Source organism: Ctenopharyngodon idella, chromosome 20 (assembly GCF_019924925.1).
Source record: "Ctenopharyngodon idella isolate HZGC_01 chromosome 20, HZGC01, whole genome shotgun sequence".
NCBI classification, from domain to species: Eukaryota; Metazoa; Chordata; class Actinopteri; order Cypriniformes; family Xenocyprididae; genus Ctenopharyngodon; species Ctenopharyngodon idella.
In genome coordinates this window covers 16,885,427-16,903,006 of record NC_067239.1, presented here as the reverse complement: position 1 = coordinate 16,903,006, position 17,580 = coordinate 16,885,427, and positions in this window count along the sequence as shown.

Below are 17,580 nucleotides of genomic sequence, written 5' to 3'. Positions count from 1 at the left end.
TCCATATTGCACATTGCAACAAATTACAGGGAACAAATTAGTAAATAATCCGCACGATTTATAAATCGAGGTAACGACTTAGTAAAAAGTGCGCATGATTTAGCAAATGGAGGGAACGAATTATTAAATCGTGTGCACGATTTATAACTCGAGGGAACAACTTAGTAAAGAGTGCGCACGATTTAACCTACTATCTTTTTCTAGAGTGTCTTTTTACACTAATTGCAAATAGTGTCCCTTGTTAGCAAACGCTATTTACACTGGCTCCGCCCACCAATGTCTGGTTGGGCTACTCAAGTTTTAAAAAAGATGCACAGAATTTAACATCTTCAGTGGCGCCGCAGTAGCGATTAAAAGTTTCACCTAGTGTAAATAGCATATTGCTAAGAAAATGCTGCTATTGTCACTTAGTGTAAATAGCATCTATCGCTAAGGATTTTTTTCCTGCATGTCAAGTGTGTTCAAATTCACACTTCAATTCTGAATTTTGCACAGCCCTGGTGATACTGTATCTTTTGTCTTCCAATCGGCTACTTGTGCGATTTAACATACACACGGGGAGAACATGAGCTAATATGACCCTTGTGAGTTGTTTGGTCCCCTGCTAAAGCTCTTTGACTTGAATATTAACATTTTGTATTGACAAGACAGAGAGCGAGAGGAAGAGAGGGTGGGAGATTTGTTTGATGACCCTGCTCATGACAGGATCCTGGATAGTGTCATTAAAAAGACATTACCCAAAGCCTCCGACATGGGAAAATTAAGCTATAGCCCCTTTGGGAGTTAAACAAAGAGGCCCTAATGGATTTATAAAGATTATATCTCTGCATATACTCTGATATTTATTTTATTAACTCGGGGGGGATCTTAACCTCATCGTGTCTCAAAAGCTGTATATACGGTTACTAAAAGACCCTGGCAGAAGTTCATAGGCTTTCAGCAGAGGGAGGACGAGCGGAGCTGTTTCTCTGATGACAGCACATTCCTAATCCCTGCTAATCTTGCTTCCATCAAGAATTGCCAGGCTCTTTTGCTCTTTTGATGTAAACACAATAGTGCAACTGATTTCATGACATTTCCAGTTTAGTGTTTATTTGAGATTCTACTTCCAAAGAACAAAATTAAAAGGATCAAGATTCTGCAAACGACAAGCGTTTTCACAAGTAACACGTAGCAGAAGGGAAAAAATGGAAAAATAGTTGCACGATAAGCTTAAGCTTCAATAATCATATCATTATCCTGCAATTTACATTAAATAAAACCCTCGATAGTTGTACAGTATAATTCCACAAGATAAAATAGCCTGGTAAATACTTGATTCATCCTTTTCTCTCTCTGAATGATTATGACCCACTCTTTAGATAATGTAGACATCACTCTGTTTATTAGGTTATTCCAGGAACTCTCTATATAAATCTGCACATAATGAAAAACTACATTTGCCGCAAGAGACAAACTCGATAGAATATTTTTCATAGCAGGTTGAGTGAGAGCCAAATCAAGATGTTGCCCAGCTGTTGTTTCAAGCCGGACATTGTTTGTGTGTTCTGTCTAATTTCACGTTCTCCAAAGTGCACTACAGTCTGTCTTAAGTTTCATTGTCTTGTACTCTAATAGACTATGTTTGCACGTTTATTTTTTTCTGGAAATTAATGCAGTTCTGTAAAGTCAGCCAGAGTTTGAAATAACAATGAAAAAAAGTTTGTTTGTTTTTTTCTTTTTTTCTTTCTTTTTTTAAAATGAATACTTTTATTCAGCAAAGACACATTAAATTGATGAAAATTGTCAGTAAAGACAACGTTACAAAAGATTTCTATTTCAAGAAAATGCTGTAATTTTAAACTTTCTATTCATCAAAGAATCCTAGAAAAAAACGTATCAAAAATATTAAGTAGCACAATGGTTTTCAACACTGATAATAATACGAAAAGTTTCTTGAGCAGCAAATCAGCATATCAGAATGATTTCTGAAGGATCATGTGACACTGAAGACTGGAGTAATGACGCTGAAAGTTCAGCTTTGCCATCGCATGCAGAAATAAATTAGAAATAGAAAGCAATTGTAGTAAAAAACTGTAATAAAATTTTACAATATTAAGGTTTTTACTGTATTTGTGAAAAAATAAATGTAGCTCTGGGGAACATAAGAGACTCAAAATGTTCGAATGGTAGTATATAATTTATTTATTTATTTTAAAAATATTTAAAATAAGACAAATTTTAATTATTATTTTTAATATACAATAATAAAACTATAAATTTGATTGACATCTAAATAAATGAATAATTGGAAATATGTTTTTCCTCAATACCTTTTAGAGCTCAGATTAAGACTGCTGTTTTAGTCCTTGTATTCTTTTTCATCAAAATGATGGAAAAATTTGCCATGTGCCTAATTGATGCACTTTACCAGGGACTGAACACTCATCCGTGCCATATTCCCTCACTAACATCAAACACCAAAGTCTGTGTCTTCCACACATTGTCATGTGGCTTCCTGTCTATATGCAATATTTTAGTGGTCTGGCATCTATATAAAGGTGAGAAAGAGAGGAGAAACATTAGACACTGCTTACTGTGCTGGAGCGCAGACATGTGTGTATTTGACATTAATGAACGAGGGAGCTGTCGTAAAGCGTTCATTCTGTCAGGTGTACAAGCGCTACATGACCTGAACGCATTCAGGTGTCAGCTTTCACTAATGAAAACAGCTCAGCGTGAAACCTGCTCAAAGTTTCCCAAGAGATTCAATCCAGCTCGCTCTACAACACAACACTAAGACATTGAAAGTTACAATAAACTGTACTAAAGGCAGCTGATTAAAAGGGTAGTTCACCAAAAATGAAAATTCTATTATTAATTACTCACCCTCATGTTGTTCCAGACCCGCAAGACTTTCACTCATCTTCGGAACACAATTAATATCTTTCTGATGAAATCTAAACGCTTTCTGTCCATCCATAGAGAGCAATGCAACTGACACTTTGACGCTTCAAAAAGTTCATGATGAGATTGTAAAACTAATCCATATGAATTGAGCGGTTTAGTCCAAATTTTCTGAAGAGACTTGATCGCTTTATATGATGGTGAACAGTGTTGGGGGTAACGCATTACAAGTAACTTGAGTTATGTAATCAGATTACTTTTTCAAGTAACTAGTAAGGTAACGCATTACTTTTTCAATTTACAACAAAATATCAAAGTTACTTTTTCAAATAAGTAGCGTAAGTTACTTTTTCACATTTATTGACCGACCGCTCTCCTGTCCCCATGTTGAGAGACATAAAGTGCAGAGTTGTTGTGTGCACTGTATAAACATGATGGTTATTGTAGTTCTAGACTAAATGTGAACATGTATTCACTCATCTCACTTGCACAAAAACATTCAGTATTCCTCAAAATGAATAAAAACAGTGAAATGCAATCTCAGAATTTTACACAGACTTGTAATAAATATATTAAATTACACAAATATACTTTATGTATTTAATCTCACTTTATTAACCAATGTCTTTGCTGTTGACCTTCAATTATATAATTTTAACATACTAATAAGCAAAAAGGACTTTAGATTAGATTTAGAAATGAGAGTGTTGAACTTCCATCTCATCCTATTCTTCTTAAATCCAGAACAGCAGCACAGCTGAAAGGTTTGTTTGAGCTGCGCCCTCTACTGTACAGGCGTAAATATGCATTTCCTTCAGCCTGAAGCTTATTCTTTTCACTAAAGGGCCTTTACATTTGCCAAAAATAGAACTTTTTTGTTGTTATTAAAAAACAAACAAACAAGCAAGCCCAGCCCAGGTGAGAAAAAATAACGCATAAGTAATGTAACCCATTACTTTTCATAAAAGTAACTAACACAATTAGTTACTTTTTTTAGGGAGTAACGCAATATTGTAATGCATTACTTTTAAAAGTAACTTTTAAACATAAACAGCGAACATAAACAGAACCTGCTTGACGAACGAGAACAAACCACTTCTGGAAGCTCAAACGTGCTGCGTAACACACGAGAACGAACCTAATTGGTTCTCGCACATCAAGCAAACATGCTTGAGCTTCCATTTACCATATATGATACATGATGTGTGCGTTGATGAATGTTTACATGTGAATATAAGCCTAAATTCATCTGTTCATCATATAAAAGCTCTCAGATTTCATCAAAAAGGTTTTCATTTGTGTTCCGAAGATGAACGAAAACCGTAACCAGTGAGGTTCATTCTCGTGTGTTACGCAGCACGTTTGAGCTTCTTTATAAATGTTTTAAAGCATCAAAAATCAAGTTGCTAAGGCAGTCTACGGAGGGACAGACATCTCTAAGATTTCATAAAAATGATCATCATTTGTGTTCCGAAGATGAACGAAAGTCTTACGGGTTTGGAAAGACATGAGGGTGAGTAATTAATGTCAGAATTTTAATTTTGGGCTGAACTAACCCCTTCATTTGTACTGAACATATTCTTTTAATGTAATGCTAATGTCACCACATCCAGCTACACTAATACAGTCGGATATATGTGTGTATGTATTGTGCATATGTGTGTGTGTGTGTGTGTTTTGTCTGTTCTTTCTTTATTATTTTTTCCCTTTTTAATATACTCATTCCTTGCTGGTTATACAATACCCATGAGAACGTGATGTACCGTATAATTGGAAAGGTGCAGAAAAGTTTCTGGGTAGTAATTACGCTCTCCATGCCCTGTGATGCAATAATGATAGCCGAGTGCTTTCTTTGCCAGGGGATCCAGCGTGCCTGTTATAATAACATTAATAATCAGCCATTCATATCAACATGGTGAAAAGGAGACATCTTTTCCCCTCTGTCACGTGCTTACCGATGCCACTCGGCTCAAGATTACTGGCATCTCCATTTCCGATGCAAATGTATTGTGGAATTCAAAGTCAATATTATGGCTTTTGCGCTTTTATATATCAAGTTTAGTGGTGAATAGAGAGCGATAGCGTGACTGGACTCAGGGACATTGTATTGTTTATTAAAAGCCTTTTAGATGCTCTTATCGTAACGCTGCTACACCTAAAGGCAATTTCAGTCCGAGCGCTTTCACTGCCATGGATCTGCACATTTCCTTTTTTTTTTTTTAACGGCTGGGCTCATGGCACCTTATGGCATTAAGTATTTAAAGGAGCCAGTAAAATATGTGTCCCCTCTCTGCCATCCTCTCCCATCTCCTGAGCAGATGATCAATTTCACAGGCTGGCTGATGCCTCCTCTGATGGATCTGGCAGATATGATGGTTTCCTCAAAGGCACACGGGACCGGGATGAGTAATAGGGGTGCCGCCATTAGCCGGCCTGTGGCATGGACAGCTCATATTTGGAAGGACAGAGATTTCATTTATGATGGTGAAATGACTGCAGGTGTGGATGGAGCTCAAAATGACGGCCACGACCACGGTGCTTACAGCATCTGAGGCTTGAAGAGATTTCAAAGGTCAGCAAGATAAATGGATTAGCATTGTATTTCCAGAACCGAGAAGCAAAATATACCCTTATGAATTTTGACTGGTTTTAATTTTAAAATATTGCATTATTTTCATCCTCTCTTTTATATTGTAGCACACTGTTATTGTGTGAAAGAAAACTAGAGTAAGGGAGGCAGTTATAACTGACGGAATCAGTTTAACCAATTAGAAATGAGCTGCAGAGGTGAAAATCATATATATCACCCTTTTGAAGGAGAATAAAAGAAGAATAAAAGCTTTTCACATAAATAAATAAAATTTATTATTATTATTAATTGTATTAATCCTATACATTTATTTTGATATTAATATTTAATATTTGATAATAATATTTAATTAATTAAAATAAAACAATACATACAGTAAATTTTACCACAATATAAAAAAAAAATGTACAAAACTCAAAACATCCATGTGCTATAACCCACCACAGCATTTTTAGTACATTAATTTACAATGTTTCGGAATATGTGTTTCAGTTTTTTTTTTTGTTTTTTTTTTTTGTTGTTTTTTAGGGATATTATTTCTAAACTGAAGCAAATAAACTGAAGCAAATAAGAGTACATTTACACAACAATGATGTTCTAAAAATGTATTTCCTTTGTGTTTTTCTTGTACAGATGACAGCATTGTCCAAACAATCTCTGTTCACACAGATCCATGAAAATGATTAAAAACGCTGTATTATGCTTGCCAAGCCAGTAGTTGGCTATGTCACTTTGTAAAAAAACACTATGCGCCTATAGACTGAATATGTAATATTCGGGTAAAAACGGGTTTCAAAGTGCACGTTTTTGAAAGTGAGACTGTTCTCTGTGTAAACTACTTTTGGCACCACAAATTTGTGTTTTTGTAGTTTACACAGAGAACAGTCTCACTTTCAAAAACGTGCACTTTGAAACCCGTTTTTAAAAGTTTGCATTTACAGGCCCCCTAAACGCCGTTGTGGTGTACATGAATGTCCAAAATGCATAAAAAGTGTTTTGTTTTTAATTGAAAACACTGTAAACCAGAATAAGTTGCCTCAAAAATTTAAAGTGAAGAAATTCAAAGTTTAAGTAAGCAGAACTGGCAGATTTTTATTTTGTACTCATACATTTTAATTGTTCTTAACTTGAAATGTTTGAGTACACTAATTCATAGATTTAATTTTCATGTAACCTCAATGAAAACATTTTTATTAGTCTAAACTTAGCTAGCTATAACAAGCTAATTCAGAAAATGGTAGCTTGCTAATTTGCTAACATGTTAACAGTAGCATGGTAAATCACTTGCTGAATGTGTGCAGCAATATAAAACATTTAATATACCTGTTCTGAAAGCAAGCCGCATGCGCCACTTGTCACCATGATGGTAACTCTCCAAAAACCCACATTAACAGAAACTCTTCTAAATTAGCATAACAAAACATTAATCACTACTAAATCTTCAAAAAAACATTATATAACACTTAATTTTAGCATTTACTCTCCCTTTTGAGTGCTATGGGCGAAGCATGCTGGGAAATAGAAATCCCAGCCCAGTTTTAGGTAAACTTAAGCTCATCTAAATTAAAAGAAATGAGTTCATAAAACTCAAAACAATGAAACAGTTCAGTTTACTTAAAATATATCAGTTCTGTGAACTTAAAAGAAAAAGAAAGTGCTAAATACTCATAAGAGTTCATTGGACTGAACTAATTTGTTTAACTTAAGTTTGTCCTACTCAAACCAATTAATTATTTTGAGCGTTAGGGTTTACAGTGAATGGTGTCGTGTATACGGTCGCTAAATATGTAAATATTATATCAAGTTTGAGACATATAGCAACACTTGTAAACAAAACTAAATGTGTCACATACTCATAAATGATAATAAGATGTAATTTGGATAAATACGAAATTATTATTATTAAAAAAAAAAAAAAATATATATATATATATATATATATATATATCACATTAAATTAAGTTTTGTTTGTTTGTTTGTTTGATTTATTTCTTTTTAAACAACATGGCATTGGTTCAAGAGAAAAAGGAGTCTATATCTGATCTGACCTCCACAATATGACACAGATCGAGTGGCTGGATCTGCGTGGGCTTTTCTGGACACAGAGGGTCAGAGATGGAGGCCACGAGAGTGTCTGCCCACCCTCAGACTTCATCAGACAGTCATGCAAAGCACGAAATACTCAACAGATGGGAGAATAGCCCATTGTGGATGGGGCTCAGGGAGAGATGTGTGACAGCATTGTGACACCATTATCAGTTCATCTCGCAAAAGATGTGGGATATTACTCATAATAATAGGCAGAACAGAGAATCCCAGAGGCTTTGATGGTCTGGGATACTAGATGAATAAAGAAGATCCGCCAATCTGATCACAGAAGAACACCACTGAAATAAATGACTGCAGGATGAAGTTGATACCTTGATGAAGAGAAGACTGAGAAATTAAGACATAAACAAACAAACAATAAATAAAAGTTAGAATTTACTAAAAAAAATAATAAAAAAAATTAATAAGGAAAATAACTCAAGTATTCCTGCATTCTAATGCATTTAGACTTTAATGGTTAACATATTCAGTACTTGACCCCAACAACTTGACCAATTGAGAGTCACAATGCTGATTATGCACAAACCACTTTGTTTTTTGAATAAATTCTTTGATCTTATAGCTGACTTGGCACATAGTTAACTTTCTTCTTGAATTTCACTAAGTTCAGCTATGGAAGAAAGCCCAAATTGATGAGTTTCAATCCTCTGAATAGCGCTGAGAAAGACATCTGGTACACCGACGCTGAACTGTTTGACAATTTTGTATTGCTATTCCTATCCCTATGCAATTTGCCTTGTTTTACTCATCTCAGTAATTACACATTGCTTGAAAAACCACACGACAATCAGCCTGAGTGAGTAACATGGAGGAAATAAGACAGACATAAGTTGGAAGTCGTGAATGTGTAATGATTTATCTGCATGGCGGTGGTATAGCAGAGGTGGTAACAGATGTTTGGCTGATGCTCTGGTAGGATAGCAGGTTCGGATAAAACCAGCTGATAACAACTCAACTGCAGCAAATAATCACAGCTGAACATCACAGTCACCCACTCATATGAAGAAGAGCTACTCATTAAAACGGTATGATCTGAAAGTGCTTGGACAGAAATAAAGAAAGATTCATGTTTGTCTTATCAATTAATAAATCTATTAATTTATTCAAAAACACATTTAAAGGGGACATATGATGCTTTTTAATATTTTCCTTTTTCTTTCGTGTGTAATGTATCTGTTTGTACATGTATAAGATCTGCAAAGTTACAAAGCACATAGTCTCCCACAATGCGATTTACTCTGTCTAACAGAGAACACTGATCCAGACCAGGCCTCGATCGAAGTCCAGATATCACTTCCTCAAACGTCTACATCACAATGTGACATATTAGCATAATAGCCACCAAAAGGCATACGAAAGTGTTGCTAAATTAAAGCTGATCCAGCTGATCGATCATTTCCAGAATCTTACATTTCCAGAACATTATTAAAGTTCCCCTGTAGTTAATAATTGTATCCCTTAAAACTCATCTTTGATCACCAAAATGACACATTTAAACATTTTTTTCCTTGAAAAAAAAAATCTTCATGGCTTAAAATAGCAACATGAATATGCAAATTAGCCCCGCCTCCACTCACTCACACCAGCTCAGAGATCCACTCGTTGATGATCACACTTTGACATGATTGGTTACAAGGTGGTTTGTGAAGACAGAAACACCAGCGATTTCAAACCACAGGTTTGAGACTGGTTCAGTGCAGTTCTATGGAGAAAATACCCAGCAATGGTGTTGTCTTATGAATTTGCACATGGTTTGTCTTAAAGCATATTAAAAACACCAGACAGACATATAAACAACATTAAAAACTTGATTTTCACCACAGAGGGACTTTAACTGTATTTAAAATTGCTTTAGAAGCCTTGAATGCTGAAGCTCATGGTTGTACTAGCTTGAGGTGTTTGTCCAATCACAACCAAGAGGCAACCTCCCCCAGTTTCTCTTGAAGCCAATACAGAAGTGACTTAAACTGAAATTCATCAACTGGCCACTAGGGACAGGCTCCAAAAGAGAGCAGAATCTCATTGAGTCCCATGTTAAAATGTCCTTTACTTTACAGCAGAAAAAAACATGTTTACAGCTGGTACAAATTGTGGTTTTGCTCTATACAGCTAATTTTGCCCTGCATGACAACTCTGAAGGGGGTGAATTTTTTTTTATAACTTAACCATTTAAATTATATTAAGCCTTAAAGTTCTGCATAAATAAGGGTGTGGCCACTTGAGTGACAGGTGGATTGCGCAGCAGTCTGTGAGCCGTCACCTTAGGTAATTCCAGCCGCTGAACTTGGCATCTCTGCCGTGTTTGTGCTTTTTTCGGGATTATTACATACAGTTATCAAATAATATGGCTTGCTGTGCCTATGGTCAAAACGGATGTATCGGATGTAGCAGTGGATCATCTTGGCATTGGTTAAAAGTTTTGTCCGCCAGATTTACTGCAATGGCAATGGCTGGAGAATGTGCCTCTTAAGACACTCAGCACTGCTGTGGATATTATAACTAAAACTGCGGCACTAATTTGAAAAATTATACTTTGGACGCGGGCTCATTTGTTTGTGAGAGTCTAATGTATACGATCATATACAGTTTTACAACATAAACGCTGCTCAGATTGCATAATTTCATGAAGAACGATGATGGAGAGCAGATCATTCAGAAGAAATGTGATGCAAACAGTGGACAATACTCAATAAGTGTTGTTTGTTTTTCAACGGACACTCATGGACATTTTACCCAAGTGCGAAGGATTGGATTCATCTCACGATCGCTATTTCATTATAAATGTATGAAGTCCCATTCTGATTTTGCGTGTTGTCATTTGCACACCTGACACAAATTACAATATTACTGTTGCTGGAGCATCTATATTGTAAAAAAGACACCGTAGATTCACAGTAAACTTTTAGAACTTTCTAATGATATAACTTGTTATCTTTATTAATATTTTAGATAGTGTCTACGATAGATAGATAGCTCCTTAGCCTGATAACATGATCACGTCACGCTAGGCGGGCGTGGTTTCAGCAACCAGGCACTTCAGTTCCAACCACGTTCTGCCTCTTTGCCCATTTTCAGTTATCCGGGAGTGATGCGCGATGAGGTGCTGCCAAAATGGCAACGGCCGCTTTTTCGCTTCAAATATGCTCTTCAGAAATCTACAGGTGACGTCACGGACATAACGTCCATATTTTTTTTTTACAGTCTATGATCACAACACACAGGGTCAGCTGGCCAATCAGAGCGCTCTGGGCTTTTCGGAAGTAGGGGCTTTGTAGAAATTAGCGTGTTTCAGACAGACTGGGAACAGGTTTACTGCATTAATGTACAGTATGTGAAAAACTATGTTTTTTGAGCATTAAAACATGTTAACCTACTCTATTATACCCAATAAACAAATCAATGAACTTTTAAAATAGCATCATATGACCCCTTTAAAATGCAATGCATACATACAATGATTTGAATACATATCTTATGATGAATTTCTGTATTAAATTCATTGTGAAGATGAGATTATACCACAATAAAGAAAAAAGCCTCATTAAAATAATGTTATTGAAAAGAAAAGTCTTTTAATATTATTTCTCAAGAGACTATATATGAATATATGTATTATTACTATTATTATTAGTAGTAGTAGTAGTATACAAGCCTCTTAAAATAATATCCAAGGCAACATTAATTCAGGTGGTGAAATGTCATGTGGTGCAAAACCCCAAAAACTTTTCAAAATATTTGTGTGTGTGTGTGTATGTATATATAAAGTAGTTTGACATAATCTTTTATTATTATCTCTTAGGAGAAAAAATGTGATGATGAAGAAGATGATTGTTGTTATTATGTCTTTTGAAAAAGTAGAAAATTTGACCAAAGAAACTTTTTTTTTAATATAAAATAAAAAAAACAAAAGGAAAGGAAAGGAAAGGAAAAAGAAAAGAACATGCGACTGGAACCGTGCACCCCCCGGTGAGCGGAGTGGGTCGATGCCCTGATGCCTCTGTAGGGGGTGGTGATACTGACGCCATTGATTGGGTCCCAGTGTGTTACTGATGTGTTTAAATGGGAACACAGCTGAACTTTAAGAAGGGAAGCGGAGTTCTGAGAGGCAACAACAGACATTCAGTATTGATTACTCCCAGGGGTATGAGGCAGTATAATCCCACCACAGCACGAGAGAATTTGCCAGAAAATTCTTCTAAATTGAGCTATCTTCAAGATCAAGGAGAACTATTATGGCTCTCACTGCTGGTGTACCATACTACAAATTCAGCTCTCATTGTTATCAATGATGAATGTTTTCATGTTTAATAGATACAGTATATAAGTGCTTTGGCTAATTGATAAGCAGCAGCAGTAGGTGCAAATAAATCATTTTATGCTCTTTTATTGAAATCCAAACTAATGTGTGCATTATTTCTGTTACTGCAAGCATTGTAGTTTGGCTATGATATTTCTTGGGTTTGTTTTCCAAAGGATGCTGCATATTAACAGACTAAGAAAACTCAAATATAATCCTTCTGTCTTGAAAATGTTTCTACAGTTCCACAACAACACAAAAAACTTGTATTTCTCTATTGTGCTTAGTCGACCTCCAGTGTATTGTCCTCGTTTGAAAAACTGCCTTGATGATATATGGGGTACATGTCTCCTCTTCACCTCATGTGGTGTGTTTATTGTAAACTGGGTTAGCTTACCGCCACCTTTACCTGTGGAGCATTGTGCGTCGTGATAAGGATCATGGAAAACCACGTCCCCCTTGACCAGAGCTCATGATGTTCTGGGTCTAGCATTAAAACCTAAGCAATACAGTTACAACAGACCAGAGAATACACCGTCTACTTTTACCTATGCAAGAAAATAGATAAAGTAAATTCTCAAGCAATGCAGTTCACACTTCCAAACTCATAAGTCCCGTTCACAGTCGTCAGAATCACTTTCAGAATGTTTTTTCCAGCTGGTGAACGATAAAAACATTGTCCGCCAATCAGAATTAACTTTAAAGAGCTCAAGCATTTTAGGCGCTAGACGACATAACTGCAATGCACACTTATAAAAGCAGAATGTTTTCATCTGTTTGTGTGGACGCTATTATAGTTATCATTCTTAGTGTGAGTGTGGGTTGATTGTGACATAGAAATAACGGCAGGACTACAAACGAGGCGTTTCAGGCAAGCGTTTTCTGTTGGAGAAATGAACTCCCTTTGGTGTGGACTTTGTGTTTTGTAACTTTACAGACATTTACATGCACAAAAAGCTATATTGGGTCAATGACGTGATGGTCATTTTTCTGTCCAAAGGCCTTAATAACAATAATAAAAAACAAAGATATGACATCCAAAGTATGTAAGGTAGTACAACTAGATCTCTTTTATTGAATCCAAAAGGTTTTAATTATATTTTAGTACATATAAAGGTATTTTAAAGATTTTGAAGTGTCAAAAGGTCATTCGGTTTAACCGTCCAAAGGCCAATACAGCCATTTCATTTGTAAATAAAATATCTTAAAATGTAATAAATGTATATATTTTTTTATTCTGGCATGATTTTATAACATCATATATCAACATAGTGAAACATGGTATTAAAATTATGTGTAGAAGTCATTGCTTTGTTATGAGAAAGAATGTCCGGAAAAATGAATTTCATTGATGTCATTCAGAGTAACCAATATAAAGGCAAAATTTTGGATAAAGTCATGCGATCAATATCATGTGACAGGATGGAACATCATTCAGACACCTGCAATGGACCACATGGTCGTGAAGCAAAGTAACTAACTCTCTTTTAACTATTTGAAAAATTAATGTTTTCACATACGCTCACACGCATGTCCAGAAACATCAGGTCATTCGGTACAACCGCTATAAAACATGGAAGATGTTGTAATATTTTAAAAACTTGTACTAAATATAAAATGTTTGATTGTCCTTTTGCTAGCTAGCTAGCAATCTAACTAGCTAGATATCAGGCTGTTAGCATTGTTTGAAAATATCGTCATTCGGAATAACCAAAAGTGTCATTCGATAAAACTAAATTTTGGTTAAACCGAATGACTTTTTTGGTGACAAATTTTGTCCATCCTGTAAAAAAATGACAAAAGCAGTGTTAATTGATTATAAAAACCACATTATCTCATTGTTAACACTTAATAAAACGTCAACATTAATTATATCTCCATTATGTTTTTTGTTTTGTTTTTTTATACTTCGTCAAAACCTTCGTCAATGACCCTATTACACACTAAAAGAAAAGTAAAATCAAACAAAGTATAATAGGCGCCATTTAAAGGAACTCAACTCTAACTCGTTTCATGTTTTTGGTGACATATTTATATCTGTATATGCCTATGGGCCAACAACTATAAATATTCCCTCTTGAAACACATTCTGGGGTTTTTTTCCCTCAGAGTGGCGAGCAATGGCAACAGTTTACATAATTCATTACAGCTCCCATTTATGCAGATTTCACGATTAGTAAATTAACCTCTTGGCCTCCATTCAGAAGTAATTGTTCAGGAGAAATCCTGATTTGGGTTATGACTGTTAATTCTGTTCTGGTGAGTAATGCAGCTGTCAGCTGTGTTGTACATCTGTCGAGGCTGGGTATAAGTGCATCGGAGTTATGGCAAGGAAGAATGTTCTGGAAAAATGATACAAATGGTTTAGTGACGGCTCTTAACGGAGGAATGTTAGTTTGACATATCCACCGCACTTATAGCAGAGATTTATCAAGAACTCACAAATCTATCAAAGAAGCCAGTGAGATCATTGAACAGTTGCGAACGTCGCGCTTACTGTCACATTCATTATCCTCTGAAATAAACCAAGCACTTTTTGTTCCACAAGACTATATATAATGATGCTGAAGTGCAGTGGCTGGTGAAATAGTTTCCTATTCTCACTAAATAAAGAATACGGCCTAGGCTTACCGTCCGTGTACGAGAGAAGCATAATTTGATATTTTTTGCAGTCTCCATGGACACAAATACCGCAGAGTCGGATATTTCGTCGTCGCATTGTCCTGACAGGCTTCATGGCATGTGTCCCAGGCAAAATGAAACCCCTAAAATACATCTCTGAGATTTGCATATGATTACTTCCCTGTGCTTGCAGCCATATGTTCTAGGTGCGTTAATTAGTTTATGAGAGAGAGACAGCGGGGAGAGAATCGCTACAAGGGAACCATTTGCTGTCCAGGAAGCCATCCTGACATAAACATGCAGGTGTGGGATTTTATAAATGGAACTGAGACCCTTTTTCAGACTCTTTCCCTGGACTGGTCAGTTGTGCTGACAGGGCTGTTGGCTGCTGGTCATTTCTCACATCCAGACTGTCACTGTAGGTCAGCTGAACTCTTGTGCTCAGTGTCTCATGCTTCCTTCACCCCCTGTAGTTGACTCCCTGCTGTCCTCTTTCATTTATTTGTTCTGATTTCACATTTCCTCCTAAAGAAACCTTGACGTGACTGCATTTAGTATGCCATAACCACGACCAGCGTCGTAAAAGGTTTTGCTTCTCTAGCCAGTGATTTTTGGCATACTCATTGAATTTGTGAACACAACTGGGATTTTCACGCTGCCTCAACAAATGCAAACATTGTCGACACATTGACCCAACAACTGCTGGTGTGTGTTGGTGTCTGTTAGGGCAGTGTGAACTAGCATTCTTTCCATACTACATGCTTAATTCTGTGTTAAATCCACATTTCAAATCATTTTAAAGAGAGACTGGCACACTGATTGCTGTGCCAAATGGCATACAGCATGAATTGCCAACCGGAAATGACTGACAAAGTATAAACATTTTGAAGCAAGATCAAAATGGTCTTCAGTGTCACATGATCCTTCAGAAATCATTGGAATATGCTGATTTGGTGCTTAAGAAACATCCTTGTTGAATAAAAGTATTAATTTCTTTAAAATAATAATTATAATAATCTTACTGACCCCAATACATTCTAATGTTTAGTGTCAGTAAGATTATTATTATCATTATATAAAACCAGAATAGAACTGTTGTGTAATTAACAACCAAAATGTGGGCCAAAATGTTTTTGGATTGTTATAAAAAAAAAAAAAAAAGTTTTCCAATGTTTAGTAACTTTCTTACATTGATTGTGTGAACTCAAAAACAAAATTCCCAAAATAAAATTAATAAAATAAAACAACAAATAAATAAAAAATAAAATAAAATAAAATAAAATAAAATAAAATAAAAAATAAAATAAAATAAAATAAAATAAAATAAAATAAAATAAAATAATAAAACAAAAAATAAAATAAAACAAAATAATTGAAAAAACAAAACAAATAAAATAAAACAATAAATAATTAAAATAAAATAATTTAAAAAATAAAAAAAAAAATAAAATAAATAAAAAATAAAATAATAAAATAATATAAAATAACAAAATAATAAAATAGAAAATAACAAAATAAAATAATAAAAATAAAATAAAATAAAAACTAAATATAACAAAAAAAAAAAAAAAAAAAATTTTTCTTTGGGCCCTTGCTCCCCATTGTCTGTGAATGTTCTTTGTGTGGTTATCATGAGTGATCATTTTCTATACACATGGCTAATGAATGTAAAACATGAACTGCCTGTAATGGACAAGAGAAGTACACTATACAAATATTACAGGAAAATGGTGCACTGTGTTTTAGATTAAATTTGCATTCACCAATCGTTGCATCACAGTGATGTATTTTAATGTGACGTTCATGAGTCCCTCCAGCCTCTTTTCACATGCTTTTTGTGTGTGCGTGTCTCGCGTCGCGAAATCAATGAGATGACTGAGATGAAAAGATATTATAGCAGCCATTCTGCATGACATACAGTGCTTTAATTTTGCAGGCTTGTGTTTACACTGAGGGAACTCATTTCATAGAGAGGAGCTCGAGAATAGCAATCAGTATGCTGTGGGGCATCTCACAATGCAATCGGCTGATCTCTGAGCTATTTCTGTATGTTGCCGCATGTAAAGATGACTATCATTCTGTGGGGAGACAGCCTTTGGTTTGGCATCTGTAGGTCATAGGAGATATTGTCAGAAAATGTTTCCTCAAACATAACCAGAGCTAATTCCTTCATTTCAGAGGTCAATGCCGGAGGACGTCTCTGCGTCTTTCCAAATTGTAAAATGAAAATCCCTGATTTCTGAGTTTTTCCTTCCATGGAACACACAAGCTTTTAAGCTTCAAAGGGACATAAAAGCATCATAAAAATGGCCCATTCACTGAAAATGTTCCTATCCAGTGAGCTGTTAACCGCAGCGACCATAACGAGTCAGTGAATTGAATTAAAGAACTGAATCAGAATTTAAAAAAGAATCATTCTGACTAGTTTTGTAAATAAAAAAGCTAACAAAGGAATACAGTGCATGGAATATAGTGCATGAGTGCATTTATGATACTTTTATAGTGCTTTTGTGTCTATTTTGATGCATTTATTGACCTATTTATTATATTTCTTTTTTGTTCCACAGAAGAAAACATGTTATACAGGTTCGGAAAAAGGAGAGTAAATCAAGACAGAATTTTAATTTTGGGGTGAACAAATTCTTCCTTTAACGAAAGATATAATAATAACAAAAGATAGAGACACAAAAATTAATTTTCCTACATGGAACTCCATGGAAGTACTACCCAGTAGGTTTAAAAGATCAGCCATTAAGTGTTGTTTGATTGCAGCCAACGGGCAAAACACAGCACCATCCACCCTGCCAAGCAGCCACTCAGTGATGTGTAAAGAAAGAGAGGCTGTCATTTACAGTGCTGGAATTTCACTGGATGCACACAGTTTGTTCTGGATACTAATACTAATTGCATTTTAATGTGTCATTAAAATAAACCCATAAATCACCAAATAGCACAGTAATTGGGGTTTAGAGATTTACTGGCCTCAGTGGAGACGTAATCCTACTTTTCTGGACAGGAGTGCATGGAGGGGAGCAGGAGACTCTTGGCAAACATGAGGGAAGCAGACATTGTTTTT